The sequence below is a fragment of the Octopus sinensis genome, linkage group LG7 (genome assembly GCF_006345805.1).
Source record: "Octopus sinensis linkage group LG7, ASM634580v1, whole genome shotgun sequence".
NCBI classification, from domain to species: Eukaryota; Metazoa; Mollusca; class Cephalopoda; order Octopoda; family Octopodidae; genus Octopus; species Octopus sinensis.
This window is the reverse complement of record NC_043003.1, coordinates 60,482,907-60,497,074: the sequence shown is the minus strand read 5'-3', so window position 1 is coordinate 60,497,074 and position 14,168 is coordinate 60,482,907.

Sequence of the window (14,168 nt, the reverse complement as noted above, 5' to 3'; positions counted from 1 at the left end):
TTGGCAAAAACAAAAACAGAACAGAGGCGCAGCAAAACAAATTGAACGAGGCTCCTTAGAGCCCATGGCCAAACTGTTTGGCCATGGGCTCTTAGGAGCCTCGTTCGATTTGTTTTGCTGCGCCTCTGTTCTGTTTTTGTTTTTGCCAACGGATTTCCTATTTCTTCCTGAAGAGAAAGACACAATATGGTCTCCTTATTCAATCGGAATTTGGTAAATTGTGGCTTTCGAAACACGTGTAGAATGCAATAAAACGATTTCTGTTCAATCTTCGTTCAACTCCATTTCTTCAATTCACTAATAATATTAAAATTCAATTATCCGCACCAACGCATGGTTGCAACACCATATGGTTGTACCTCCAACCGTGCTGTCTTCTGCTGTGATTTTTGCTACCAAGGTATCGGTTAAACTTTTGATTAATCTGCAACAAGATTATTCATCTTTCTATTTCACAAAATATATATATTGGTAAAACGGTAAGATAACAAAAGAAAGAAAGAGACCTCAATATTATGTAAATAGAGGAAATTTATCTATAAAATAATATGTTACGTTACTCGATAGTCAAGATAAAACTCTGAGTTTCAGATGCCGAAGCGGAAATCCACAAAGTCATCTCTTCGGTTATCTGGCTGAAGAGATGACGTTGCGGATTCCCACTTCGGCATCTGAAACTCAGAGTTTTATCTTGACTATCGAGTAACGTAACATATTATTTTATATATATATATATATATGATGTATTAAGATTCAGTTGAATAAGGAGAAGAAGATGAATGAATAAATATCTCACAACTTTATTATTTGTTGTAATTGTTTCTGTATCCGTTTTGTAATCATATTGCAAGTAAATGATACCGTGTTAAAATTTATGTACTTTGTGTGGCTGAATATACCAGAGTGGTACTCCATGTATATGTAAACACGGTTGAGCAGCTAAACTGGGACTGTTTTCAAAATGTTGTATTTAAATAAGTGTAGTTAATTTTAAATTACTGTTTTTATGTAGCAATTCTAAGTCTATGATGTTCCCTTTATGACGTTTTCCATTTCGTGAAAGATTACAAACGCGCGCGCACATACAGGCACACACATACACTCAGACGCCGGCGCTTACACACAGACTCATACAAACACACGCGCGCTCGCACATAGAGCTATGTAATTAAATATAAAGACTCACCGATAGTTAAATATGTTTTTCTCTGCGAGTGAACACGTTTTACACACACACACACGCACACACACACACACACACACACACACATATACATATACATCAATCTATCCCGACATACATGCATACTTCGATACACAAATATACATATTTATTCAGACAGACACACACACATACATATATACGTACATACATACATACATACATACATACATACATAATATATATATATATATATATATATATATATATATATATATATATATATATATATTATATATATATATATATATATTCACACATTACATGTGTGTATAAGTGTGTGAATGTACGTGTGTAGTCTGTAGACTACACATTAATAGACTTCCTTTCAGAAATAGTACTACTAGCCACAGAACTGTGAACTTATTTTCTTTTTCATTTCTTGACTTTTCGTTCTATTTTCCGGGTTTCACCACATTTTCTCACCTTTACCTTTCTACGTGTCGTTTTTCCTTTCTTTCAGCGGTTTCTTCTTCTCCCTCTTTCAGTCTCTTAACATTTACCAGTCTTTAAACGTCTCCGAAATACGTATTCCTCTTCATTTACTGTGAAACATTCGACCTTGCCTTTGATTAATTAACTTTGGAGCAGCTGTTTGGACAATGAAGTAATCAGCTGATGCTTCTTTTGTACTGGTTGCCGCCTATAGAATCAACAAGCACCTATTTACTACTTTCAGCTTGTACCAACAACATTTTAGACATTTTAAAATTTTATTTATTCCTTTCTTTTATAGTTATTCTCGTCTTATTTCGATCTAAGATGCCATGTTTCTCATTGGAAAGCGAACAAATAAGCAAATATAATGTTTAAGACTAATAATAAAATAAAAGAGAACATAATTAAAACAAAACAAATATAATGTATTGAAACATATAAAATTAAAACAAAAGTGAAGCAAACTTTCAAATATCAATTTTAACTATCTGTTTTATGCAGAGAATTTTGTCTTCAGTGCACAGCTACTGTCTATTGTTAGTTTTATCACGAGTCAACAAGCTTCATTGTACAGACAGTTCCTACATCGCAGCTTTCATCTAGTGCACAGTTCGGCTTTTGAAAATTATTTGCTTTAAAAATTTGATAAGATCTGTAGTCCACCGGGAAATTTGAAGTTAACACGTAGTTTACAAGGATGCCAACAAAGTGTTAATTATCATATCCTTCATCGCGGTAATCAATAGTACATAAACAAAATTTGCATATTGTTAAGAATATATAATTTTTTAAACGAGGCTTAGCGCCTCCATGTTTTATCTTCGTCGGCATATGAAGTATTTTTCTTTATGTTATTTCTTTATTTTTCAATCTTTGATAGTTTTCTCCATGTGTTTTATTTTATTTTGTGTAAGTTATACATGAATTAAGTTTCTTCTTTCTGCTAAAAATGAAAACATAGATATATTAGCTACATGGTGTGAATTAATACATAATTATAAGCAGAACATATCTTTATTTGAATTATTGCGGAAGAGTAAGATGGTGGACTGGAAGACTCGTTAGCATGTCGGACAAAAGGACTAGCGACATTTCTTCTGAGTTCGGATACTACTGAGGTCGATTTTGCCTTTCACTTCTTTATTTATTTTTTGGGATTGATAAAATATATGCTAGTTGAGAACTGGGGTCTGTGTAATCGACTTCCTTAGCGCTCAAAATTGCTGGCCATGAAAAGGAAATATTGTGGAAGGGGAAAAGGAAGAAAAACATGATAAAAAAGTGCAACACCAAATACGAAGCAAACATTCCGTACCATGGCACGGTGGCACGTGGACACATCTTAGGACACTTACTCATGATGTTGAATATTTAGAGCAAGTTATTATTAAATCCAGTTTTCTCGAAGTAGTATCTCATAAAAGAATATACATTCGGCTATACAAACTAATAAAATGTGTGCCTGTTACTCAACGGAATGTGGGGAAACTCCTGATTGTTCAGCTGTGTAAGGTCCTGCAGCTAAAATTTCGTTCCGTAGGTGGGTTATTTCGGATTCAGTCGTACTGTATACAGCACTTTTCAAAAATATTTTTTATAATAGATTCGGGTCGATCAAAGCCTGGAGAATAAATGTTGTAGGCCGAAACTACAAGAAGTCTCATCTGAAGAACAGTTCTTCTTAGATTTCTTAGGTTAATGATTTTGTTCGCCATCCGATTTAACAGCGCCATCAGGCCCTTAGGTTCTCTGGTTTGCAAGTATTTGGGTTAGGATTTCGATCTGAGGATAAATCCTGTCTCTCCTGGCAATGTAAGAGTCTTTGAAAACAGACATCGGCACTATGCTTAAGCCATTATAAAATTTCTTCACAACTATTTGTAGTGAGGACTAATGGCCTTGTTGAAGTTCTGTAAAAATATTAATTTCCTATAAAAAGCCCCAACATAATTTCAGTGAGAAATAGAATATTTTATAGTTTTGATCTAAGCTTAATGATTATAATGTATATACTTAACAAAACATCAACAGTAACCAAATCTCGAAATTAAAAGAGGTAATCTTCATTGCTAGAATGGCTTTGTATAGAGACCTGTTTAATCAGGCCCGATTTGGACAGCAGGAAAAACTATACATGGTTTTGTGGTCAAGAAGCTTACTTTGCAACCACCTGCACTTTGCAACCATCTTGCACAAATGTTTTCTACTAAAGTCTCGAGTTGACTAATATGTGATTAAATTTGGTAGGCGAAAACAGTGGAAGCCCGTCGTATATATATCATTGTATTTCTGGCTGGTCATTTTTTCCCCAAATAAATACAGGAACAATATAGTCGTTCTTCACTCGTTTTCTAATCTTCTTGTTTGAACTCATGTCCATTGTCCGGAAATCTTTCGTTATACATTTGCCAAAAAAGCAAAAAGAAAAAAGAAAAAAGTAACCTTGCCGAAATACAACGATATCTGTTTCAGCACACGACTTCACATCAGAGAATATTGTAACAGAAGTTTATGTATGTATATATACATATATATATATATATATATATATATATATATATATATAGATATATATATATATATATATATATATATATATACATATATACATATATATATATATATATACATATATACATATATATGTATATATATACATATATACGTATATATATATATACATATATACATATATACAATATATATATATACATATATACAATATATATATATATAATATATATATATTATATATATATAATATATATATATATACACACATATATATATTATATATACACACACATATATATATACATATATATATATATATATATATATATATATATATATATAATATATATATATATATATATACATATATATATATACATATACATATATATATAACATATATATATATATATCATATATATATATATATATACATATATATATACATATATATATATATGTATATATATACATATATATATCATATATATATATATATATATATATGAAAAGAAGTCAAAATAGAAAATGCTAAAATAATTTTATAAAATACATTTCAGTACCAGTTTCAGTCACTGAGACTTTTTCAGCTATCAGTATGGAAAACAATTAGATTTTGGAAAAGTTAAAAAAACGTTTTTTAAAAGAAAATTTGCAGTGTTCAAATACAAGTGGCATTTTCCTTGTTTCTGCTTGTTTCTGTCTCTCTTATTTACTCTTGTAGGTTCGAGGTCATTGTGAATTCTTGGTAGGGAAGAAGAAGAAGAAGAAGAAGAAGAAGAAGAAGAAGAAGAAGAAGAAGAAGAAGAAGAAGAAGAAGAAGAATGTGGGAGTGCCATGATAGTAGTATGTTAAATGGTCAAGTGCCCTGAAACTGACCGTTGTGGATGGTAGTAGTGATTGAATTCCTGAAACATCTCTTTTGAATGTTTTGTTCATAAAATTCGCGTAGGTGTTATTCTAAACAAAAATAGTGGTAAAGTTAGGAAGGAGATGGCGAAGATGAGGAAGACGAGGAAGAAGAAGAAGAAGAGAAGAAGAAGAAGAAGAAGAAGAAGAAAGAGAAGGGAGAATAAGAAGGAATGTAGGTAGTAGGATAGCAGTAAGGTGTTAAATGGTTAAGTGACCTAAAAGTGACTCGTTATGGATTATAGCTGTGATTGGAACTCTTTTTAATGAATTCATGGGAATCTCTTGAGTGTATCGTTTTTAATATTTGCGTGTGTGTTTGTGTCCCTGAATTGGTAGAGAGGGAAAATTCTGAAGCTTGGATTTTTGTAATTGGTGCAAATGTCTATGTGTTGGCTGAATGCTATTTTTCTGTTTCGGCGAATTTAGAACTGGGATCTGTGCAGAGCCATTCTTTTACATAGACTGTTTTTTGTTTGGCCTATGTATTGCTCTTGACACCCAGAGCAGGTTAGTACGTATGTCAGGTTCTCCGAAGCACATGTGAAGTTGCTTTTCACTGTGAAACGTTGTCCCACACAGAGGGGACAAACAAGGACAGACAAACCGATTCTGCCAGCTCGCCACCTTATGATAACATATATATTCTTTTCTATTCTAGGTACAAGACTAGAAATTTTGGGGGAGGGGGCCAATCGATCAAATCGACCCCAGTACGCAACTGTTAATTAATTTATCGACCCCGAAAGAATGAAAGGCAAAGTCGACTTCGGCGGAATTTGAACTCAGAACGTAAAAACAGACGAAATACCGCTGAGCATTTCGCCCGGCGTGCTAACGTTTCTGCCAGCTCGCCGCTTTATGATAACATATATTTCACGACGACATAAATAGCATTATTCACAGTAATTGAAGCGGCATATTGGCAGAATTGTTAGCACATCGTATGAAATACTTAGCGGCATTTTTTTCCGTTTCAATACGTTCTGAGTTCAGATTCTTCCGGCGTCGATAAAATACTAGTCATACATTGCGTCATTTTAATCGACTAAGCCCAACCCCAAATTTCAGGTCTTATTCCTAAATGAGAAAGAGTTATTCCCCGTGATTGTAATAAACAACTTCCATTCTATATACTCTTTCGTTACATTTTCCAAATTTTGAATGTGTTTCTTCTTATCGATTTCTCATTTGTTTCCGACGGAGTATATTAAACCAAATGGCATATGATATAATATAATCTTTTCCTTTTACTGTGACTTGAAATCGGTTTGAAATTGTTTTGAGTATGGTCTGTAATATTGCAGCCAAATATTTGATTTTCTATTTTGAGAATATGTTGCGATAATTGGTTCAGACGATATAATGTTTGGAATATTAGAGTGTGTTTTAAAATAACGTATAGATAGGACTATAATTAAATATTCTTTCTATACTAAACCTCTGTTCAAAGATATATATCTCAAACATTCTATCAACCCATAAACTAATTATGACAAGCAGTTTTTTCTCAATGGTCGTAAATTAAAAGTGACATTTAATATTTTATCTCTAAACTGAAAAGAAAACAAACAGAAAACAAACATAAGAAGCCTACATTTTCTCAGACTACTTAAAATTGGTAAAATGAAAATATGGCTGAGCAAATATTTAAAACTATTGACTATGTCGCTTCTAAATATTATCTGCAAATTCAAAGGCTGTAGCAGATACTAGATATTTTTAATGAGTCCGAATGGTGGTCCACATTGGCAAAAAATATACAATGTAGTTCATAAGTTTCGGTAACTGTTCGTGCAAAGGGGAGAAGCGAAATGTGACGTATCGGGGGTTTCCTTCTCGAAAATGAAATAATACGCAAAACAAATTAAAAATATAAAAAAAGTAAATAAACAATGAAGTGTTAGTTTATCGCATGCATCTGTATGACATATCGATAAGTTTAGTAAAACAGAACCATCCAATACCTTTGAATGCTGGTAACCACAAATAATGATATTATTTTCTTTCTTAAATACGATGAGGTATGGATTCTTAATAAATCATATAAATTTTACAGCAATTCCCTTTTATTTAATTCCTTCCTTCCTTCCTTCTTTCTTTTCTTCTCTCTTTCCTTCCTTCCTTCTTTCTTTCTTTCCTTCTCTCTTTCTCTCCTTCTTTCTTTCTTTCTTTTTTTCTTTCTTTCTTTCCTTCTTTCTTTCTTTCTTTCTTTCCTTCTTTCTTTCCTTCCTTCCTTCCTTCCTTCTTTCCTTCTTTCTTTCTTTCTTCTCTCTCTATGGGATTCCTCTGGGCCCCACGGATACGAGACATTACTCACAAAACTTGATGTGCTTTATATTTTTTGTTTCCTGTACTAAATATAATATATTCAATTCCGTGCGAATATTTTTACACTTGTATTTATATTAAAATTCGTTATATTGGTAAATAAGTCATCTTAGGGTTCATGTTACAGTATTCAATGCGGAATAAAAACTGAATTAAAAATTCAAAGCTGTGAGAGAATATCTTTCCAGTGAGAGATTATATATTACCAATGATGCAAGGTAGAGAGTATTCGATCAATTCCTAAACAAGTATATATAAAACAGGGCTTCTACCTATTATGGCGATGAGTTAGCTAGAACTATGTTCATGTAGAGTACATCTCAATGGCACTACATCAGAATAAACTACACACAGGAAGGTCATCTAGTTTAATTCACTTGAAAACCAACATGAATACACAGCCTGGAATTTCCCTGCTCTGGTAAGATGACTCTTCCAATAAAGGGATTCTATCCTTTGAAAGGCCTTGTAAATCACATTTGCTAAGCAACGAAAGACTTTGCAAATATCCAAGCTATCAATAACCAGAATCAGTTATTTAGCTCGTTATCTTAGATAATGAAATATTGATTCGGAAATCTATAACTTGAGGCATCAAAATTTACACGATCGAGAAATTTCAATGACTTCTCAGAGAAAGCTATAACCACGTATCCTAAAATCTGATTATACTCTCATAGCAAATGGCATCGTGCGGGTGACGAAAAAAGAACAATAATAACAACACCAACAATCTTTTCAGCTATTGGCACAATGCCTGAAATATTAGGGAAGGAGTTAAGTCCCTTACAGAGACCCCCCAGTACTCCAATGGTACTTAATTTATCGACCCCGAAAGGATGAAAGACAAAGTCGACTTCGCCTTTATTCCTTTCGGGGTCGATAAACTGAGTGCCAGTCGAATAATAGTAACAATTCTTTCTATTATCAAGACAAGGTCTGAAATTTTAGGGAGTCGGTTAGTCGATTGCATCAACCCCAGGGCTTGACGGATGCTTTATTTTATGGACAACTCAAAGGGGTCCATACGAACCTAGAACATAATGAGATAAAAGCAATATAGCTAAGTATTTCCTCCCATGGCGCGTGGCTTAGTGGTTAGGGTGTTAGCATCATGATCATGAGATTGTGGTTTCCATTCCTGGACCGAGCGACGCGGTGTGTTCTTGAGCAAAACACTTCATTTCACGTTGCTCCAGTCCACTCAGCTGGCAAAAATGAGTAACGCTGCGATGGACTGGCGTCCCATCCAGCTGGGGAAAACATACGCCATGGAAACCGGGAAACCGGGCCCATGAGCCTGGCTAGGCTTTAAAAGGGCGCATTTATTTTTTTATTATTCATTTCCTCCCATGCGCTCATATTCTGCTAAGTTATAATATTAAATGGAATTAAGAGAAGGCTTCATATATATATATATATATATATATATATATAAGTAATTTGTGATTTTTGAATTAAGCACACGCACAGATCACAAAGGAACAGATATATATTTTTTATCTAAATATATATATAAAAACCCTTTATTCTATAGGCTCAAAGCCTCACATATTAGTAGAGAGGATCAATTGATTATATTGACCCCAGCGCTCAACTGGTACTTATTTCCTTGACTCCGAAAGGATGAAAGGGAAAATCGACCTCGGAAGCATTTGGGCTCGAAACATAAAACCGAAAGAAATGCCATTTAGCATTTTCTCCGGCAGCGTAAGGATTGTGAAGCCATCTCTGTCTCACTAACTCTCTCTGTCTCTCTGTCTCTCTCTCTCTCTATCCATCCATCCATCCATCCATCCATCCATCCATCTATCTATCTATCTATCTATCTATCTATCTATCTATCTATCTATCTATCTATCTATCTGCATATATATATATATATATATATATATGGAGAGAGAGAGAGAGAGAGAGAGAGAGAGATAGCACAGACACCAATATACGCACTCATACGCACACACACACACATATATCTATATATATATACATATATATATTTATATATATATGCTGCATATATATATACACATACATACGTACATAAGTATATATATATATATACATACATACATACATACATACATACATACGTACATACTTACATAAGTATATATATATGCATAGACACACGTATAACTATACATGTATATATGTAAACACGCACTCACACATATACACACACATGTTTATGGCCAAGATTTAAGAAATGCGGTCAAGTTTTATCTGAATCTGGAGGCTTGTGAGATTCTGTTTACTTTGACTCATAAACAAATTTGAAGTCTAAATATTGATTAAGCATCACCATAACACCTTTAACTTGCTGTATATGGGATAACCGTTGACCAGAAGGACCGTCGAAGTTGTTTTACTCTTCTATATAGGTAGCATGTAATTAAGGAGATAGGTCATCGCCAGAGGGCAGCAAACTCTCATTTCGATGACATTTACCAAATTTATTTCATTATACATCATTATTAATAAATAATCCAATATACAGTTATTTCTCATCTGTTTATGTATGTGTATATGATGTACTTATGTATGTTCCCACACACACATGCAAACACACACATACACACACACACACACACACACACACACACACACACATCGTATATGATATGTGCATGAGTGTGTGCGCGTGTATGTAATTATATTCATATTTATGTATACTCCTATCTATATATGTCTCCCATGTATGAATAATTGTTGTTGTGTGTGTGTGTGTGTGTGTGAAGTTGTCTGCGAGTTTGTTTTGTGTTTAATATGTGGTTCTACAAGTGTAATTTGTCATACAACTATCTCAGATTTTCAAATATATTTGATGAGCAAAATAAAGCCGTTTTTATGGAATATACTATATTTACACACACACACACATATATACATACAATTATATATAAATACTTTCTACCAAACTATAGAATGTCGCCAAACTATTTTTTCAAAAGAATGCAGAAACTGTTGCAAGTTTTGTTATAATTTATTTACTATGGTCATGAGATTTTCCGTTGAAATTCTGAAAAAGTAATTTGTTTTGCATTTTCCGATGTTTATTTTCATTTTTGTTTTTTCAGATTAGTTTTGTTCTTTGATCTAGTTTTTCATTTTCGTTAAGATTTATGTGAAATCTCATTTCCATAAAGTTTTGATATTTTCGTCGTTATTGGATGTAATTAATTATTGGCAATGTCTGTGTATTTTCTGCTGGAAGGTTTCCCTGAAACAAATAAACGAGTTTCAGCTTCCCTGAAGGGTAGAATGATTCTTCAAATTCGTGATGAAGGTCATAGCTTTAAGATCAACAGAAACAAGAGTGAAGTAGAAAATAAATAAAATCAGACGTCATAATCTTTATACATAAAATATGTAAAATACTCCATCAAAATAAAGACTTGAAAAAAAAATAGGTCGGGCGAACAAAAACCAACAACAAATAAAAACGTTTGCTCAAAAGAGCAGAAAAGCCCTCGACCCTTAAATTAGCCTATAGTGACAGTAAGGAGACTGTCAAACTCATTGACGAATTTCTTTATAAGTGATGAAAGGATTCTGCTCTAATTGCACATCAAATGACAGAATCAGCAACTTAGCTCAATGTCTTTGGGATTGACAATTAAGGCCTTCATCCAGCAGATATTTGTTTAAATATGCTACTAATGATGCAATCCATCTGTGCAGTGTGTAGTTCGGTCATGTTCTATTAAATCTAGAAAGTAATGCGTTGAAAAATGGGGCCAGACTAATGAAGTTGTTATTCTAGGATCTAGCATCTGTCTGTGTACTAAAGTGAAATGAGGTATGCAGAATTAAATATGAATTTAAAGAGCTGAGAATGCCTTCACAGAACAATTAGGTATTACCTTATAAAAATAGTTTGTATCAAGTTTAAGAGTTGAGTCAGTGTAAACTAATATAATCACATAATCACTTCGTAGACAAAGAGGCACAAAATGGACGACTCAATGAAGTTCTAAACTAGTTGTGAGGTTAATTACTGGTATCTTGCCAGTGACTTCGCGTTGACTTGGACTAGACAAGATTTTACATCAAGAGTCCACTGATATGTAAGTACGTACAGCAATTTGGTATCGTTCACCTATATACTTTAGAAAATATATTCAATGCAATGGCCCACCGTCAGAGAACATAATAATAATAATAATGATGATGATGATGATGATAATGATAATAATAATAATAATAATAATAATAATAATAATAATAATAATAATAATAATAATAATAATAATAATAATAATAATAAATGTTCGGTGTCTATACGTTAGAATAACAATTATAGTCTTTGTTGAGGCAAGAAAACACCCACGAATTTACTGAGTCGCTTGAAATATTAAAGCAAGATAACTCAGTCTGAGATACTGCTGTGCACTAAGTAGCTCAAACATTATCATTCTTAACATACACGTAATATAAGCCCAAAGGCATGGAACCCGTATTACTATACATCAATGATTCTCATGCGGAATTTTAGCTGTTTTTATTTCTTTCCTTCGTAGATTGCGTGTCCCTTTTATCTGATACCACGAGGGTGCAATGACAGTGGCAGATAATTCTCTATTATAGCATCAATTCTGGTTTTGATTTTTACGTTATATAATATATTTCTGGATGATTTCAGAAAGCTGAAATGCGAAAGAAATAATAACAAAATTGTTTCTCGCAACATAGAGGATTGTAAAAGACCGGACCACCTGCTTTACGGTATATAAATGACTACGTCACATTTCTGAATTCAGATTTAATCGAGGTCGGGTGTTCTGTCCACCTTTTACAAATTTTGCATGAAATAAAAATTACTATAATAACTTGGAAAGATGCAATTAAAAGAAATACTCTGCATTTTCAAATCGAATGGATGAGGTGATTGGCTCATTCACGAAGTCATCTTTGTTTTCTTTATGGAGAAATTGTACGTTTATTGAGAGGACACCAAAGAACAGAGAGGCTTCTACAGAAATATAAGAACATTATCATAAAGTATATTTGGGCAGCTATGTCTAGTACTGTTATCGTGCGTTCTTCAATGTCTTCATGTGAATGTAACCAGACGAGAACATTCTTGGAAACCGTCGTGCATACATACATAAATACATATATACATACATACATTTATAAATACATACATACAAACATACATACATATATACATACATACGTACATACATACATACACACATACATACGTACATACACGCATACGTACATACACACGTACGTACATACATACATTGGTATACATATACATATGTGTATGTATACATACATACATACATACATATATGTATGTATGTATATCTATCTGTACGTATGTATATATGTATGTATGTAGTATGTATGTATGTATGTATGTATGTATGTATGTAGCTCAACAGTAGCGCTTGGTGGTCCAAAATCGGAGGTGCAATCTATGTGGGTGCTTTTCCAGAACATTGGTTAGAAAAGCCACATCAGATGCCATAATGTTGCTAAGGTGTATGTACTAAAGATGGGCAAACTCTGCATAAGGAGTAGACAACGACCATGTACATATTTATTTATTGCCCACAGAGGGATAAACTTAGAGGGGACAAACAAGGATAGACAAAGGGATTAAGTCGATTACATCGATCCCCAGTGCGTAACTGGTACTTATTTAATCGACCTCGAAAGGATGAAAGGCTAAGTCGACCTCGGCGGAATTTGAACTCAGAACGTAGTGGCAGGCGAAATACCGCTAAGCATTTCGCCCGTCATGCTAACGTTGCTGCCAGCTCGCCACTCTGCATGTATGCATATATGTACGTATTTATGTATATTCGTATATATATATATATATATATATATATATATATATATTATATATATATATACGTATTTATGTATATTCGTATATATATATATATATATATTACGTATTTATGTATATTCGTATATATATATATATATATATATTATATATATATATATACATATGTACGTATATACATACGGTCGTATATACATACATACATACATACATACATATATACATACATTGCAATCCAGGAACAAGAAATATCAGCCAAATACCTGATGCACAAAAGGAATAAATATGCGGAAAACGCAGTAAAATGTGACAACCGATGCAGACTTTGTGGAGTTAACACCGGAGATATCATCCACATCATAAGTAGTTCTTTAAAAAAGTCATCATGGCATTACCTACCGATGGAACATGATGTTGTAGCTAGGACACTCTGTAATGAAATCTGAAATCTGTCGAAAGTATAACCTCGAGGACAAAGAAATAAAAACTCACAGTATGGTAGAAACCATAGACACTCATAATGAAAAGGAGTACTGGTGGAATGCTCCAGTGAAAACCTCACTAAAATGTAAGCACAACAGACCTGATATAAGGATTTGGGATGGAGAAGAAAAACTGTGCACAGTTGTGGAAATTAGCTGCCCAGCGGATGTTGTAAAGCTGAAGATCAGTGAAGAAAAGAATACCTACGCTGAATTTTTGAGAAATCTGCAGTTACTCTCTCCAAATTATAAGTTCAGGTTTATATCTATAATTATTAGGTCCCTGGGATATGTAACGCACTGCCAAAATACCAATCTTGAGAAATTATGCTTCTCAAAACTAAAAAGAGGAAAGCTAATTCGAAGACTACAGATCTAATCCGTCACTGGAACTGTAAAAATTTGTACAACTTTTCAGAATTTTATCATTTAAATATATATGTGCAAGTCTAAGTAAGCA